The 18,630-nt window shown below is 44.1% G+C and overlaps 1 protein-coding gene across 1 annotated transcript in view; it reads left to right on the top strand.

The window, feature by feature from the left end:
- Positions 1-18,630, top strand: part of PPM1L (protein phosphatase, Mg2+/Mn2+ dependent 1L) — a 254,980-nt gene that overhangs the window by 18,785 nt on the left and 217,565 nt on the right. The window lies entirely within an intron of this gene.

Here is an 18,630-nt window from a genome sequence, read left to right as displayed (position 1 = left end):
AGAGTTCTGTAATAGAACTCTTACTGATGAGCCTAAAACTGAAATGTTACAGAGAGCTGTAATCTGAGCTGTATGCTCTTCCCACACTGAATGAAAAGCCAAGAGGAGCTAATGTTCCTTAGACAATCTAATCGGTATAATTGTCCTCAGCATCCAGTGAATCAGGTTACAGGGTTATGTGACATCCCTATTCACAGCCTTGGAAGAGACTGCTGTGATGATCCCAGCTAAGGATGGGAAAGTTTCCAAAAGAAAGCCAAAGGAGGAGTAACTTGCTTATAAATAAATAATTAACCTCAAGCTGAGGTCTCCTGTATGGAAACAGAAGTGGAGGCTCAGGCGCAGTGCTTTAAATTCTGTACAGAATGGTACTGGCAGCCTTATGGGTGTTGACAGTCTGTTTTGTGGAGTTGACTTCAAGGAATGAAGTAATGCCAGCTTCCGGGATGAAGAGCTGTAAGAAGGGCCTCTGTTCTTTTGGAACTGCATAGAGTGAAGCTGTTTGATGGGAGATAAAAGGAAGTACTTCTTCACACAGTGCATAGTTAAACTATGGAATTCACTACCACAAGAGGTAGTATTGGCCACCAATTTTCATGGCTTTAAAGGGGTTAGACAAATTCCTGGAGAAGGCTATAAATGGCTACCAGTCCTGATGGCTATATGCTACCGCCAGTATCAGAGGCAAAATGCGTATATACACCAGTTGCTGGGGAATATGGGCAGAAGGGTGTTGTTGCGCTGAAGTCCTGTTTGGGGGTTTCCTGTGTGCAGCTTGTTGGTCACTCTGTGAACAGAATCCTGGACTAGATGGACCCTTGGTTTGAACTAGTGTGGGTCGTCTTATGTTTTTAGAGTAATGTTTAGAGCTGGAGCCATAAGGCACATGCTTTGCATGCAGAAGGTCATAGGTTTGATCCCTGGCATCTCCAGTTAGGGCTGGGAAATACTTCCTGCCTGAGCCCCTGGAGAGCTGCTGCCCGTCAGTGACTGCAGGGATGGGGAACTGAAAACCTGTCAGCCAGATGCAGCCCACAGAACCTCCCCCACTGGCCCTTGATCCCCAGCTTCTCACAAGCAGTTAGGTTTGAAAAAAGCTTTCCATAGAAGTGCGGGGATGATTGGGGGGGGGGTGCAGCTGGGGAGAGAAGGGTTAACCCTTTCCTCCCTGTGTGCTGCAACCCACCACACACACACACACACACACACACACACACCACCTCTTATGTGGTAATTAGACTTGAAAAAAGTCTTGCATTGGAGAGAATGGGAGGCTTTTTTCAAGTCTGATTACTGCATGGAAGTGGGATTTTGGTGGACTTCTGTCTTCAAGTGAAGCAGCCCTGTTGCCTTCTGCAGACCTGCACAATGTATATGGCCCACCAGCCAAACACAGCCAAACAACCATGTATTATGGCCTGCATGACACAAACACACACACACTTTTTTTTGGTAGTCCCAAGTAGCAACATACAAGTTTATTGAGTTTTCCGGTGGTTGCCAGAAATGGCTGGTGCAATGAATTTGGATTGATGGGTCACAACTCGCGCAGAGTGGCTCTTCTGTGAGCTGGGAAATGCTTTATTTCTGTTCCATTGCTTTGTTTCTGTTCCATTGGAATAGAACAAACTTAATTATTGTGAAGTTCCAGGTCTGCTTTGAAATCCTGTACAACGTTGGATGGTGTCCATGGAGAATGTAGATGCAAGACAGTTTAACCATAGATGTAGCTGTCACTATAGATGTCTGGTATATGGTGCCTTGGATCTACCCTTTCTCAAGGTTTTCAAACTTTTATCAGTTGCCTGTGAACTGCTGCTGAATGTCAAATTAGTGGTTTGCTTGCTAGTGAATTTTACAGCCAGCTGGTAAAAAGAGCTGCGTTGTAGGTAAGCAGATTTGCCACTGACAGGTGCTTTGGGCTATTGTGAACGTCTCATAAGTTTTAATGGTATTCTCCTGCTACGTAATTAGGCAAGGTTTCCAGATCTAGGTGGATAGCAAAGGCAAACTTAGGGCTGGAAAGCCTTAATGATGGTTGCCATGAAAAGTATAACAATTTCAATAATGTAAACGTTTTTATCGGCATCAAATCGGTTGCATGCTAATTGCAGTTCACCTTGAAATTGATAATACATGTAATGTTGGTAGAGAGCCCAGCCTTCTTCTGCTATATGAATACGCAATCATGAGCAGAGTGTTTTGTAGAGAACCTTGAAGCTTAAGTGGCTATCGGCTACCATTCATTTAAGTAGCTCTTACAAAAACAAATATTTGCACAATAGCATTAGGTTTCAGATGGTTAGGAACTTACACTGCTTTTTCCATTACTTCCTTGTATTTGTAACTGCACATAAATTCAGTTTAAAGATTTGACTGAGGTCTTGCGCACATGTTAACGTATTATCCTTTTAGCAGTAAAGACTACCTCTGAGTCAGGGATGGGGGACCTCTGCCCCTCCAGATGTTGTTGGATTCCAGTTCCCATTAGCCCCAGGCAGCATGGCCAATGGCAACGGATGACAGGAGTTGTAACTCAGCAACATCTGATCAGCCACAGATTCCCTACTCCTGCCCTATCTACTTCTGATTAGAGATAATTCATTCTGAAGTAAAAATAAATGTGCCAAGGAATACCTTTGGCCTACACCTATTACACAGGACAGAGAAAGAGAATGATTATCCCATAATGAGTGCCATCAAAACATGGTGTGTCCATGATATAATTTGAAGAGTTAACTTTTCCCACTCTCATACTCCCAACAGTAAAACTGATGTTCAGTAAATCGTTGTGATGTAAAGGTATGAAAATGAATTCAGGAAAATATGCAGCCAGGATATCCTATATTGTGGGATCTTGTGCCTGGTAACTTTAAACTGCCAACTATAACTTGGCAGTAGGTCAGTATTGCTTGTGGCACGCTTGCAGTTGCTAGCAGGAGCATGCAATCTTTTATTTTAAAGAAAACTCTCTGTTCTAACAAGACTAGCGGATCCCTTAGTAGCTAATGAAAATTAAAGATGAATTGGGTTCAAGCAGCTACCGTTGAAAGTCCTCCATTGCTGAAGCAAAGTCTGTGATTGGATTGTCTGTAGGAGATGGCAGCCAGTGATTCCAGATGGATTTGTAAGGCAAAATCTGTCACAAAACATTGGAACAAATCAAAGGCCATACACTCTTTGAAAAAGAAGGTGTATGGATTTTGGTTTAATGCTACCCATTGTGAAAGGCTAAATCATTTTGTTCATTGTCCTGATCACATTTTCATATTCTCTGCATGGGTACGATACTCTTTGTGGAGCTGCCTTTGAAAAGTTTTCAGAAATATCAGCCGGTCCAGAACACTGCAGCCAGTCTATTGATCGGGGCTGGCTATAAGAGCCACGTGACTCCTTTGTTACAGTGGCTTTTCTGGCTACCAATCCATTTCAGGAAAAATCAGGAGTGCTGTTTATGACCTATAAATCCCTATGAATCTTGGGACCAGGCTATTTGAAAGACTGCATTCTTCCATATAAGCCTGCATAAGATTTAAGATTCTCGGGAGAGGCTCTTCTCTCTGTCTTGCCAACATCAGAGGCACATTTGGCAGGAATGGGAGAGAGGGTCATGGAGCTCTGGAACTTGCTGCCTAGGGCGGTGTGGTGGCTACCTCCGTGGGCGGCAAAAACGTTTTTGTTCAGACAGGCTATTTGTTTTTAAGCTGACTTGCTTGCTGAAGCAGTTTTTCACTGGTGGATGCTGTTTGTTTCTTTTTTTGTTATTGATATGGTGTTAATTGATTTGTTTTTATGTTTTAATTATTTTGTATTTCATCTTGTGTTGTTGTTGGCTGCCTTGAGTGCTCTTTGTAGTGGAAAGGTGCAATATAAATGTAATAAATAAAAATAAAATAAATATTGTGCAGTTGATACTCTCCTGATTTCCTGTATTGCATGCAAGGGAGGTCTTTCATCAACACACGCTTCCAAAAACCTGTGTCACTAGACCCCTGAGCAACTTCTCCTTTTCATATTCATAAAATGATTTTTTTCAGGCTTTCCCTCTTCTGATCCTTTTATTATAATTTATAACTGCCACAAGTGTGTCTCTTCAGAGGCAATGGTAATCAAGTAATGTACCTATTACTTTTATTTATAAAAAACTTGCAACCTTTTGTCTGAGCTTCTGCACACATTTACATAATGAAATGGTTATCATGGGGCGACAAAGATGTTTCCTGACTGTATAAGTATATTCCACTTAATAAAATGGCAAAGGTATTATCTTCGAAGAGTTGCCTGGGGGTGTTGTAGAATACTGCTTCTATCCTGAACTTGAAACAAGAGCCAGAATGTGTCCATGAGCTTTACAGCATGGATTTGAAAGCTAATAAAAGCCCACTTCATGTGCTGGGCAAAGGAGCATAACATCAATGTGTGGTGGGGATCAACCCTGTCTTGAGGCTGCCCTGTCTTGTCCATGCACATAGGTCTATGATGTGCAGTCCTTGTTTAGAAAAATCAAGGTGTTGGGGTAAAGAGTGCTTGTTATTGGACCTGTGGTGTTAGACTCTACACCATTCTTCCCCAACTAGGCACCCCCCCAGATGTGCTCGACTGCAAATACCATCATCCGCAGCCACTATTTTGGCTGGGAGTTGTAGTCCAACATCTCTCTAGGGCATCCAGTTGGGGAACGCTGCTCTATGTGTATAACTTGTCAGGCCTGGCAGCCTGGAGGCTGGTCACCTGGTGACTCAGTAGAGCAGTTCAGCTCTGGTAAGTGTCAAGTTCCTCAGAGGGAGGAGCGAAGCCAGATAGGACCCAATCGGCTTCCCGGATCACCTGAACCTGCTTGGCTGAAAACTGCAGTATAGCTTCCGGCCGTCTGCAGTCAGGAAATATACAGCTCATCCTTGCGCATGTGTGTGTATAGCAAGGGTGCAGAACCTTTTTCAGCTCGAGGGCCAAATTCCGTTTCAGAGAAGCTCTCAGGGGCTGCATTCCAGAGGTGGGCAGGGCCAAAGGCAAAAGGGGCAGCCAAAAACATACCAGCCTATTAACTAAGCCTTAGGAGAAACATTTCAACCTTTTAGAATGTGGGAAAAACTGCATAAACGCTGGGAAACCGCTAAATGATCAGCTGTCGGGGGTGGTACTAGGGTAAGGGGATGTGGCCTTCTGGGGACCCCACAGGGCCAGATTTGGCCTGTTGGCCTGGGATTCAACACCCCTGGTATATAGGCTTGGGTCCTTTCACTCGCTTCTGAGGCTGAGACCCAGAAGAACTACTTCAGCGTCAGGAGGAGCCTGCCTGTTGTAGGTATGCATGAGTAACTGCTCTAGGCATGGCTCTTCTCAATCAAGAGCCACACATCCAGATCTGTGATTGTAGGAACCCTGTGGTGGAGTTGTCCTGAGGCCAGGTAATTCTTACCCTTGCACACTTTAAAAGTTAAACTTGGTGACTGCTGGAGTGAAGAGGGGCCATAGTTCTTCAGTATCTGGGGAAGGCCATATCTTAGTGGTAGAGCACATGCTTTGCCTGCAAAAGACCCAGGGTTTGATCCTTGGCATTCCTAGCTAAAAGGAGCAGGTAGCTGGACGAAGGTCCGCATAGATCAAGCAATGGTATTCCCCGTAGTCACCTATGGCTGCGAGAGCTGGACCATAAGGGAGGCTGAGCGAAGGAAGATAGATGCTTTCAAACTGTGGTGCTGGAGGAAAATTCTGGGAGTGCCTTGGACTGCAAGAAGATCAAACCAGTCCAGGAAATAAAGCCAGACTGCTCACTTGAGGGAATGATATGAAAGGCAAAACTGAAGTACTTTGGCCACATAAAGAGAAGACAGGATACCCTGGAGAAGATGCTGATGCTAGGGAAAGTGGAAGGCAAAAGGAAGAGGGGCCGACCAAGGGCAAGATGGATGGGTGATATTCTGGAGGTGACGGACTCGAGCTTGGGGGAGCTGGGGATGGCGACGGCCGACAGGAAGCTCTGGCGTGGGCTGGTCCATGAAGTCATGAAGAGTTGGAAGCGACTGACTGAATAAACAACAAGCTGGTGATACGGAGGATATCTCTGCCTGAGACCCTGGAAAGCCACTGCCATTCTGGGTATTGAATCCTGGGCTAGGTAGATCAATGCAGAAGCACCTTGGATAGTTCCTTCAGAGTTCTGACTGAAACCTGGGGTGGATGCATGGCCCCACTGACACTGGAGCCACCAGCCTCCACTGGGTCTGACGCAGTAAGGGGCATCTTCGCACGCTCGAAGAATGGGGCACATTGTCTTGCTATGGTTCTAAGTAAAGAAGCAGCTACAGCCCAGCGAGTAGAGCAAATACTTTACATGCAGAAGGTCCCAGGTTCAATCCCAGGTAGGGCTGGGAAAGTCTACTGCCTGAAACCTGGGAGAGCAGTGCTGCAAGTCAATAAAGCAATATTGAGCTTAGATCAGCCTTTCCCACCTGCTGGCTGGTGGATGATGGGCATTGTAGTCCGACACATTTTGAAGGCTCCGGGTTAGAAAAGTCTGGCTTAGATGGACCAGTGGTTGGACTCGATACAAGGCAAATGTCTGATCATCAAGTCGCAGCTATCCGAACCTAGGGATGGGAAGAAAATGTGTGCCTCAGCTGCCAGAAGCTTCGGAAATGCTGCTCTAGGCCTCCATGGTTGTGCCTTGGCATGGTAGATTATATGGTCAGCTCTGAACCTGTTAGCTGTTCACATCTGACTAGCTACTAAGTACAACCTGAACTTTAATAAGCCATTCTATTTAATAAGCCATTATTATTATAAGCCATTATTCTATTTAATAAGCCATTCTATTTCATTTCCTGATCAGATCCTGGCTGGCTGCCTTTGTAACAAGCTGCATCCGTGCTGTTGTGCCTAGAGACTGCTTGCATTTCTTGTTAACCTTGCCTAATTTGTTCTTGCTCCTGGCCCCTGATATTGTTTAGCTGCTGGGCACTGGCTTGGATATTACACTTACCTGCTGCCAAAACTGTTTGTCCTAATTTCTTATGAGATTCCATGTGTCCCACAGCCAAAACAGGCATTACTCCAAAGATGTAACTGTTAGCTATTCTTATTGTAGAGTGGGCGCAGGGGGCCTGATCCAGGGGCAGGGGACTGAAATCTTTTCCCCCCCACTGTGGGCCGATCGAGGGGGCCCACCCCTGCCATTCCTATTGCAAAATAGTGGCCCATGAAGAAAATGGATCACTATTTCACAGGCACAGGGTCACTTATCTAGCAGGAAAGGTTAAAGCCTCCTACCCCCCATGCTAGGGTCCTGGTTGGGACTCCAGCACCTACTTTAGAATAAAAATGCGGGGGGAGAAGTGGCTGCAAGCTAAATCTAATGTCTGTTTTGACCCCGAGTTCTTTACAAATGAGCTGACAGGGCAGACATGTATGGTTAAGCATTTTAGGTACAGTGGTTAAGGATATAGGGTGCCATCTGCACCTGTCATTATGAGTTGAATGTGGACATTATTTCTGTTATTTGTCAAAGCTAAAGTTTTGAAAAATATTGCACTATATGATGTTATAGTTTTTCTGTGGGATCCAGCTGAAGAGGGCGATGCCTTGACAGTAAAATAAATCCTGAATCTAGATCAGCCTTTTGCAACCTGGCAGATGTGTTGGAATGCAAGTCCCATCATCCTGAGCCAGCAGGGCTATTGGCCATGCTGGATGGGCATGGTGGGACTTGCAGTCCAACACATCTCAAGGATGCCAGGTAGGAGACGGCTGATCTCAACTGTTACAACAAATGTGAGCTTTTCAGATACAATTAAGAACTTTTAGAATATCGCATTCTGCTTACTTGCATTGTTTGAAAAGCTGAGTGGGGTTTTCCAGGGCTTATTGTTACCTTTACTCATTGATTTGTCCTTCTCTCTATACTGTTCTGAAATTCATCTCCCTGTCCCCCTCCTATTTTGCTTCTTGGGCAATTTGTTGTTCCAGTTTGCCCAGGATCTTGATTTAATGTATTTCTCCACCTCCCTATAGACTGCCCACTTGTTTTACCACCAGAGACCTTCACATTCAATGTTTGTTTTGGCCTTCTTAGTACAACAAAAACTCTTGCTGCAATAAATCAGTCTCCAAGGTGTCACAGTACCTTTTGTATGTATGTTTTGCCGCTACTGATTAATATGGCTGTTACTCTGGAATTTTTCCTATAGGTCATTTCAAAGACAATGCCTTAGTCCTAAGGTGCTTCCAAATGAGGCTTTTCCATTCGTGTAAGGGTATTCACACGAAGTCATCTTCCATTTGTTACCCTTCTGTGTTTTTCCCACTGCTGCTTCCACTTTATTTTCTTGCCACACAAAAAAACCTGTTAAGGAGGGTAAGAGAGAAAATCTGCACAACATCTGCCTCTTGATTGATAGCACTAGGAGCTGTCCATCTGCAAACACCCCTAAATGTGTTTCCCTAGAACAAATTCCAGAACTTTCAGCAGAGGCATAAACTAAACTAATAAGGTATAAAGCGCTAGCAATTGTGGCCTTTTGTTGGCCACCCCAGCTGTTAACACATCTCTTCGTACTGTTCTGCTAGTGATTTCTGCCTACCTGTCCTGAAGAATAAGGAACAGAGTGGAGGGAGAGCCACTGACATCTTCTTACATCAGGGGTTACCACGCTGTGTGCTGCAAGAGTTCACTAGTGTTCTGCAAGAAGGCTGGCCCATAGCCAGAAATTTAATAGGGAGGACATCTAAGAGTGCCTGGGGTGGGGTAGGGGAGGGCATCATGAATTTGTATGAAATAGCAAGATCTGAATATGTCTGATAGGTTTAAAGTTGCTTAATTTTATTCATTTAAATTGAATTAGGCTTTAAGTGCCGGGTGACCAACTGCTCATCTAGGCCCTAGATTCCAGAGTGACCGCTAACTGATATTCCACTCTAAACAAAGAGGCTATGTTTGTCTGTTGTAGCATTTACCAGACGGTACTTTGAAACATAAAATTACGAAGTCATGAGTGGTGGTGGTAATGTTTCGTCCAGCTACATGTTAGGAACAGAAAAGCCGCTAACTCACTTGGAGGAATGACAGTACTGTAGAAGTAGAAATGTGTCATTCTGAATTCCTCCTCGGAAGGAATATCATGGAAGAGCTCTGGTATAGAAATGAATGTGGTACTAGCTAGAGATAATATCTCACTGTACTGTATTCAGTTTGTAAGATGCTCCCTGCTTTTCTTAGGAACCAGATCTCACATTTTGCTAGTGATTTTCTTAATTTTAAAATTCTAAAAAAATTAGCATTTACGGTGTGTTGCTATGAGACCACAAAGAAAACAAATGTAAGACATCTACAGTGCAAACAAATTGCTCTTGGGTAATATGAGGGAGATAATTTGGGATAAATGATTACATTATAACCATACTATTCTTCTCTGAAGAATTCCTGCCTGCAAGTCACATCCACTCATCTAGAAATGTATCTCCTAATACTGAGTTGGCTAAGTAGGTATAATTACTCTGTAGTTTTGGGGAAAGCCTTCTGTATATGTCCAGGAATGCTCTCTACCTGTTTTTAGTCTTGGCATTGAGATCAGGGTTTATTCTTGGCTCAAACTCAAGGATCCACCAAGACCAAAATATTTTTTTCCTGGTCAGTCACTGCCAGCTCAGACCTTTTCAGTGTGTATGTGAAGTTAGGATTTCTACTGTCAGTGTGTATCACTTTTGCACTTGCCTGCATTGAACTAGCATAGTGCCCAGAGAAATAGTAGTTGCACTCTATTCTGACTGGTCATGCAGGCTTCATCTAGAGTATTGGTAGCATCCAACAGTGTCATTCCATGGAAACTAGGTTCTGAACTATGCACAAGAGGAGAATCCAACTAAAGTTACATTTGCACAAATACAGTTGTGCAAGCGATTGTGCATTGCCCTTGTGCGACCCATTGTGCAACAGTTTGCACAACTGGTTGTGCATGTGCAAGCATAATGGGCAACTGCTTACACAGTAGGAAGATTCGGCGGAGCTCCACTAGTGCTATTTGAGTTTGAGGAATGACACCACTGGATACTGCCCACTGTGTCCAGTTCTGAGCACCACATTTTAAAAGGACATTGACAAGCTGGAGTGTGTCCAGAGACTAGAATGCTGAGAGATCCTGGAAACCCAAGTCCTGTGAGGAGTGGTTGAAAGACTTGGGTATGTTTAGCCTGGAAAAGAGAAGATATGATAATGGTCTTCAAATACTGGGCTGTTGTGCAGAATATAGAGGGTAGGACTAGAAGGGTAGGACTTGAACCAATGGATGGAAGTTGCAGATTTCTGTTAAGCAGTAGGAGAAACTTCGTAATGGTAAGAGTTGTTTGACATTTGATCACACTGCCTTGGGAGATGGTGGTCTCTTCTTTCTGGAATTATTTAAGCAGAAGCTGGACAGCTGTCAGGGATGCTGAAGTTGCATTCTGCATTGCAGATCCAGCATTGACCAGGGAGTTGGCCTAGGTGACCTCAAAAGCCCTCCAAGCTCTGTGATTCTAATTGCATTTTCCATTTTATTGTCCATTTACCCAGATTGGGAAGAGCCTTTTGGAGTTCTTCACAATTCCCTCCTAAATCTGCAAGTAAATGGGCTACTTACTTAAAATACAGAAACTGGAGATTTAGAGAGCAGGCCTGGTGGATCCAACCAAAGGCCTATCTAGTCCAGCATTCTGTTTCCATAGTGGCCAACCAGATGCCTATGGGAAGCCCAGAAGTAGGATGTGACGGCAGTGGCACCCACCCACTTGTATTCTGCAGCAACTGGTGTTCAGAGGCATGCTGTTTCTGATATTGGAGGTAATATATAACTGTCCCTAAAGGGACCAGCCTCCCTGCAAAGAGATATGAAATGTGCCTTGAAAATGATAAGCCGCTATGCCAGCCTTCCCCAACCTGGTATCCTTCAGATATTTTGGACTTCAACTACCATCAGCCCCAACCAGCATGTCCAGTGGTCAGCAATGCTGGGAATTGTAGTCCTAAACATCCCGAGGACACCAGGGCTGTGTTTCCACAACAACAAAAGGGTGAAGCAAATGAAGGAATACTGGATTTTTTGTGGAATTGGCATGGCTCTGCACAGGGCTCTACAAAGGACTGCACTGCACCATTATAAGTCGCTGACAGAAAAATACTTCCGAGTGGGATGAGGGGATTGGAAGTGAACATCATCAGACTGGCAGGGGCTGCTCAACCAATAAGAGAGGCTCCCTGCTCCAGGCTCTACTCCCCTTAATGGCAATCTTGGGAATGAGTCTCATTGACCACAATAGGAGTTACTTCTGAGTAGACTTCCTGGACCTATGCCTAATTCCGCCCATGTTTTTTCCTTTCTCTCTAAATACCAGGCTTCTGCGTTAGCAGGCACCCCTGAATAAATGTGCATAGCCCAATAGCGCAAACACGTGATAGTGCACTTTCAGAAACAAGCCTCATTGAGTACAACAGGAGTTAGCAGGAACCCCTGAACTAATGCACTAATGTGTAATAGCACAAATCTGTGTTAGAGCTATTGCACAATTGAGTGATAGAGTGATAGCGAGATACTGACATAGAGAGTATGCGTATTGATGGAAGAACTGCGCAACAGTGTTATGAGATAGCACCTTCATGTGTAATATGAAAACTGGACTATGATGCTTGCGGTGGCATTTCCCGGGTTGAAAGGACACAGAGGAATATTAGCTGTGGATCCTACCTACATGTAGTTCTTGGGAAGCGACCTAAGATAAACCTGATTTTCAGACTGTAGTGAGAGTAGTTGCTTTCCTGCAATAGCATGTTTATATGCACTAGTGATCTAGTGCTTATTTTCAGAGTTTTTTAAAAAGTTGGTCACTCAGCATCCTGCTCCAAAATGGCAGTGAAACTTCCAAAAAACAGGGAAGGAAATGATTGGGTTAGTGAGGTCACGTGCAGGTGAGCATCTGTATTGGCCCCAGGAGCGTAACCAAGCCACCTGTAGTGTTAGAGGGGCCTAGAGATCCATAATGCCTTGCTTAAGTTCATTATGGGTGCAGTTTCCTTGCTAGTAAGCCTCTAAGCAGGTGAAGATGAGTCAAAGGGCCGATAGCGCAGCCTAGCACATTCCATACTAATGAGTGAATCAAGATGTGCCTGCGAAGCGAAGTTTGTTTACCTTAAAGCTGCAGGTGGCTGTGCTGAGAACCAAACGCTGTTAGTCCATGCTGGGAATGAATGCTAGGGGGTGCTTGCTGCTGTCATGCTGCCTCATTGCTAACATGTATGCTATAAAACCCATGTTACCCCATGGGTCTGGGGATAGAAACAGTACTGAACAACACTGCTGAAGCACTAGAAGCCATTGAGATAGAGATGACAAGCATAAATCACAGTGTAAAGGCTTGTATGTGCAAAGTGAGAAAATACAGCACCTAGAAAGCGAGTCCTTCTTCAAACTGATTTCAGACTGGTTTCAAAGAATGGGGGGGGGGCTGGAAGCTAGTGGTTGCAATAATTCTGACTGTTATTAGCAGCTCTATAGCTTTGTGTGCTTGCTTATATGGCTGTCGCATTTATAAGTATATATTCAAGTAGATGTCAGTCCCCTAGTGATCAAATGGCAGGGCAAAGAAGATCCGACCCACTGGGTAAGAAGAGATTGTGACGCATAGACTGCTGTCATCCTTTGATCATCTAGGGGTGGAATGTGTTGGCTTCAGGAGCATAATCAAGTAACCTGTAGTGTTAGAGGGGCCTAGAGATCCATAATGCTTGCTTAAGTTCATTATTGGTACAGTTCCCTTGCTAGTAAGCCTCTGAGCATGTGAAGATGAGTCAAAGGGCTGATAGCGCAGCCTAGCACATTCCATACTAATGAGTGAATCTGTGCCTGGGAAGCGAAGTTTTTTGTCTTAAAGCTGCAGGTGGCTGTGCTGGGAACCAAGCCTGGCTGGTCTATGCTGGGAATGAACGCTAGGGGGCGCTTGCTGTTATGCAGCAACATTGCTAACATGTATTGTATAAAACCCATTGTACCCCATCGCTCTGGGTTCAGAGAAGCTGTCTGATCCAACCATTGGGTATGCCTGTGTGCTGTAAGTTACTCAATAAAGTACTCATTGTAAGTAAACCTGGGTCTGATTTATCACTATCTTGGCACCTCTAAATTAAGAGGTCGAAGCCCACGGCTGGGGCAACACAGCATCACACCCCCATGGGCAGGGCTACACGCCCCCATGGGCAGGACTGTGATCCCAACACAAGTGCGGGTGATGGAACACACCCCAACAGGACCGTAACTGAGCTGAAGTAAAGAGGAAAAGGCAGACTATAACCAGTTTCAGAAGAACCATTTTTTCCGTGATAAACTCCGGGGCGGCGGCTGGATGGCCACAACATCATGTATCCCTAACAGCCTCCACCTGCAGCCAATTTGGAGTAAATCACTTGTGGAAACATGCCCCAGGTTTGGGTAGGCTGAACTATGTAGTCATTACTTATTGGCGTGTGGAGGCCTCATGGAGCGTTCATATGGGTCATCTCATTGTTAGAGGGAGTGCTTAAAGATGTGCTGAGATCTCTACCAACTGTTAAAGGTGTGGACATTCCAGAAACAATATCATTGCCCAGTAATCATCATCCCATGCCTAAGGTAATCAGGTTGACTGTCCAAACGGAGGACATGATAAGGAAAGCAATATCGATTATGTTATCCTGCAGTTGTAAAAAGGATGTGTGTCTGTTGTTCTGAGAGCTCACTGGGGGAAAACCGCCTCTCATTGTTTTAGTGTAAAACAAAAATCAAGGAACACCCCCCCCCCCCCAGCCCCTTGTGCCAGTTTTCAAAGTTTGGGAAATGCTGTCTTCCATACTTAATCTCTGCTATAACAAGGACTTCATGTTCATTCTTGCCTCAATACAAGCACCTAAATTAATTAAAGTAGGGGTAAGTGGTGCTCTGAGATACATACGTACATATAAATGACAAACCAAATAGAGATGTAATGGAGGGCTTTGCACTGAGACCCTGCCATAACCTATAAGCATGTTTTATATTTAGAAATATATTTGCTAAATATTCCATTAAAGATTAAGGTGTATGGTGCCTCGTGTGTGGCATCATAGCTACTCTTGCTTACAGGTAGATCTTAAATCAATCGAACTGCTGCATCATTCATTTCTGTATTGTTGATATATTGATGGCGTATACTTTTAGAAGCAATTCAAAATTCATTTTCTCTCATCTGTATAGATTTTACTGGGCAAAAAGAGAAAAATGGACAGGGAGTTGGAGTAATCTTTTGATCCCATGCTAGGAAGGGTGCTTAGAGATGTCCTTTAAAGTGAAATGTATACATATTTTAAACAGCCTTCACTCTGAAAGCACAGAGAAAGAGAGGGGGAGAGAGATGTGCTGGTTGAATAATTCATTCTCCCTGCTTAAATCCTGCCATGTCTTTACAGTTTTGGGCTTAGACTTTTCTAAGGGACACTTCTCTCAAGATAATTTTGAGGAAAGCAATATATGTATGCCATTATGTGTGATCATTGTGGGCACACATTTTCTACTTTGCCCTGTTTATATGCAGCAGGAAGCCATGACTGGTGATGTGTTCCTTCCCAGGATACATGCTGCAAAATAAAAATGCATGCTTTTGGTCTGGCACGAATGTAACCCTGGTTTTCTGAAAGGCTAATGTTATGCATGTTTGTCTATTTATTTATGAAGTGTATACTTATTTGTTTCTTGGTGAGTTTGTGACATTTATATCCTGCCTTCTTCCAAGGAACGCAAGGCAGTGTACATGCTTCTCCTCCTCCTCCTCTCCATTTTATCCTGACAAAAACCCTGTGAGGTAGGGTAGGCTCAGAATCAGTGACTGGCTCAAAGTCACCCAGTGAGCTTCATGATCAAGTAGGGAATAGAACCCAGATCTCCCATGTCCCAGTCTTACACTCTAACCACTACGCTGCACTGGCTTTCAGGACAAAGCCCTCTCAAGGCTGCTTACAAACACTGTTAAACAATCCTTAACTTTTCTTAAAATACATACAAGCCAAGCCAATTACAAAACTAAAAAGAACAACAGTTTCAAAGCCCAGCACTTTTTAAATAAAACACAGAATGAAATGGAAAAGTTCTGAAGGACTGTACCTTCGGAAGAGATTCCAGCAATATGGAGCCAGTCTGCACAACCTCAACTCCCTTCTAAAATGTGGTTTTCCTTAGCCATATTTTAGCACTCCATTTGCACTAGTGCTAACTCTGATTAGCACTGTACCAACCTGGATTTGCAAACCCCCGTCATGTCCTGATCTCAGTGGGCTGCTTCTGAAGATACTTGAAAGGACTGATTTGCCCCTGTGCGTTGACCTAGTATGTCAACTCCATGTGGGGGTAGCCTGTCCAAAGGTGGTATATGTGTGTAGGCCAACAGTAAGTAACTGATTCCTCGATAAACATTTTAGTTTCTTCACATAGGGTTGGATCCAGACTATGGTAGTTGTACTTAGGTCCCATTGAAATAAATATGAAAAGTTGTCATGGCTAACTTAAGTCCCATTGTCCTCCATGCGCACTTGCACAAATGTGCTAATGTGCATAAGTTAATGCGGATCCCCTGGCCCCAAAGTGAAAAACAGTCTGCAAGTCTGCAGAATCCACACAACTCGGAAAAAGCTGGTCTGCTGTGGAATCCGTAGGGTGGATTCATAGAAATCTGAACTCATTTGAATCCAGTGACCCAAAAGGATCTCTCCAAACTGGGAGAATGGGCTTCCAAATGGAAAATGAGGTTCAGCGTAAGCAAGTGTGAAGTGATGCACATTAGGACAAAAAAAACCAACTTCAAGTCTAACCTGATGGAATCTGAGTTAGAAGTGACCAACCAAGAAAGAGATCTTGGGGTTGTGGCAGACAGCTTGATGAAAATGTCAAGCCAGTGTGTGGCCGCTGTCAAAAAGGCCAACTCCATGTTCGGCCTAATTAGAAAAGGGATTGAGAATAAAACTGCCAATATCATGCTGCCTTTATACAAATCTATGGTGTGACCACACTTATAGCATCTCTACACCAGCCTAAAATCCCGCATTTAAAATGGGGCTTTCTTCTTCCATTTTAAATGCAGGATCAAAACGGGCTCCCTTTACATGCGCTTCCTTCCCCCTTTCCCCCCTTACCTGAGTCTTTGATATGTTTAATTTTACAGCCACGAGATGGCGCTGTGGTCTAGCTCCTCTTATTGTGAGTTTTCCTCTTTTCACGAGGGAACTCGAGCGGAACTCAAGCACTGTAATTTGATAGCACATTATCTCCGATCTTTTAAAAAATGGAATAAAGGACATTTAGGGCTCCTTCACACTGAGCCTTTATCCTGCGATTGAGATTACTCCTTCACAGAAGTTTGCAGGCTCTACATGACGCTGTGATCATTCAGGGCGTCTCCTGCACTAAATGCCCTTTGTTCCATTTTTAAATAGATCAGAGATAATGAGCTATCAAGTTACCCCATTGTGTTCCGCTTCAGTTTCCTCCGTGAAGAGAGTAAAAGCAGCAAGAAGAGGAGCAAGATCAATGAAAGATAATGGAAGACTCAGATATGGGGAGAAGGAGGGGGAAGGGGGTGGGGGAAAAGGAAGCACGTGAAAAAGGGAGTCGTTGTGATCCTGCATTTAAAACGGAAGCAGAAAGCCCTGTTTTAAATGCAGGATTTTAGTCTGGTGGAGAGATGCTTTTAGTGTGAGTGATGCCCTGGAGGTTGACAATGTCATCTAAAGAACCCACAAATGTCTGTGAGTAACCAATCTCAACAGCAGGATAAAAGCTCTGTGTGAAGAAGCCCTATGAATACTGTGTATAGTTCTGCTCACCACACCTAAAAAAGGTTATTGTAGAGCTGAAAAAGAAAGTGCAGAAAAGGGCAACTAAAATGATCAAGGGGCTGGAACATCTCCCGTATGAGGGAAGGTTACCACAGCTGGGATTGTTTAGCTTGGAAAAAAGGAGGGTAAGTGGAGATATGATTGAGGTGTACAAAATGGTGTGGAGAATGTGGATAGGGAGACTTTTTTCTCCCTCTCTCATAATACTAGAACCCAGGGTCATCCCATGAAATTGATTGGTGGGAGGTTCAGAACAGATAAAAGGAAGTATTTCTTCACACAGCATAAAGTTAAACCATGGAATTTGCTACCACATCATGTAGTGATGGCCACCAATTTGGATGGCTTTAAAAGGGGGCTAGATAGATTCCTGGAGGAGAAGTGTATTAACGGCTACTAGTCCTGATGGCTATGTGCTACCTTCAGTATCAGAGACAGTATGCCTGTGTATGCCAGTTGCTGGGGAACATAGGCAGGAGGGTGCTGTTTCACTTGTGTCCTGCTTGTGGGTTCCCAGTTGACAGCTGGTTGGCCACTGTATGAACAGAACACTGAACTAGATGGACCCTTGGTCTGATCCAGCATGGCTCTTCTTATGTTCTTATTCCACATAAACCTTCTTGCATCGATACTGCAGGTACTGTAGTGCCCGGAGAGGCTTCTGGGATTGCTGAGGACTTCTTCCAAAACAGTGCTAGGCCCTTTTTTATTTTAAGACTCGATATACCCACCAGTTCTGAAGGCAGACTCCTGTTTCTCTTTAGCCAAAACTCCCTGCTGTTCTAATCTTTCATATATTACAAACCTGTCAGACCCATGGCTTGTGGCGATGTCCGTCTTGCCAGCCATGTGTTGTGGCCTGCCAGCTGCTTCATTACTCTTCCCCTTATTGTGACACAGGACAAGCCTGGGAAAACGTGGAAGTTTATCACGTTCGTAGCAGGCTGTACTTACTTGGGCTGGATGTCAATAGAGACCAATCTTAGGCCTCTAGTCTCTTGTGGATGGGTGCATGGGCCTTCTGTGGTTGGCTGCACAGGAAATGTCAAGATGTGCCCATTCTTGAACCAGGGGTGTGTTGAGATGATAGCTTTCTTGGCAAGGCTGGTGGTTTGGAGGTAGTGGGAATTGGCACACCCTAAATGGTTTAGTCTGCAGCTGAGTGGTGAATCTCTCAGAGAGAAGAGAGAGAGGCCGAAATCATCAGGTTTATAGGACTAGATGGAATCCTGTTGGTCACCAGATCACTTCTGAGTTGGCACCTTCAATGCCATCCTCTTGCTATCTGCAGTAGTGATACTGCAGCAAAGAGGCCAGTAGCAGCTCCCTTCTTTTGACATGTTGGTGCAGAGGGTAAGGTGCTTAGATCCCATTGCCAAGTTTCCCCAGTTTGAGACCCTGACACTGTGTGTGAGAGGTTTATTAAATTTCAGGATCACTAAATTGCCATTAATGATAGTTGTGAAATTGGTGGCATACAGCTCATTCTTTTAACCACTGTGTTAATCACATTTAGTGTAAGGCAGATGAGAACAGGCTATCATTTTATGTCAGATTGAATAACAAGCAAATCTAGTGAACATACATATTGTTGGGTGAAGTAATATCTTAGGGAGAAGACAGCTGCAAATTATTTTTTCTGCTTTTTCCTAGCTTATTCAAGCTTGCCATTATATCAGCCTTATTTTTCATTCCATCATCAATCTTTCCTCAGACTGTTCATATATTTAGCTAAGTGAGTAGATTCAAGTAAGGGCTCTATTCACACA

This window comes from Heloderma suspectum, chromosome 3 (assembly GCF_057233095.1).
Source record: "Heloderma suspectum isolate Gila_16-S chromosome 3, 16-S_ref, whole genome shotgun sequence".
Classification (NCBI taxonomy): Eukaryota; Metazoa; Chordata; class Lepidosauria; order Squamata; family Helodermatidae; genus Heloderma; species Heloderma suspectum.
This window is presented reverse-complemented; position numbering and strand designations above follow the sequence as displayed.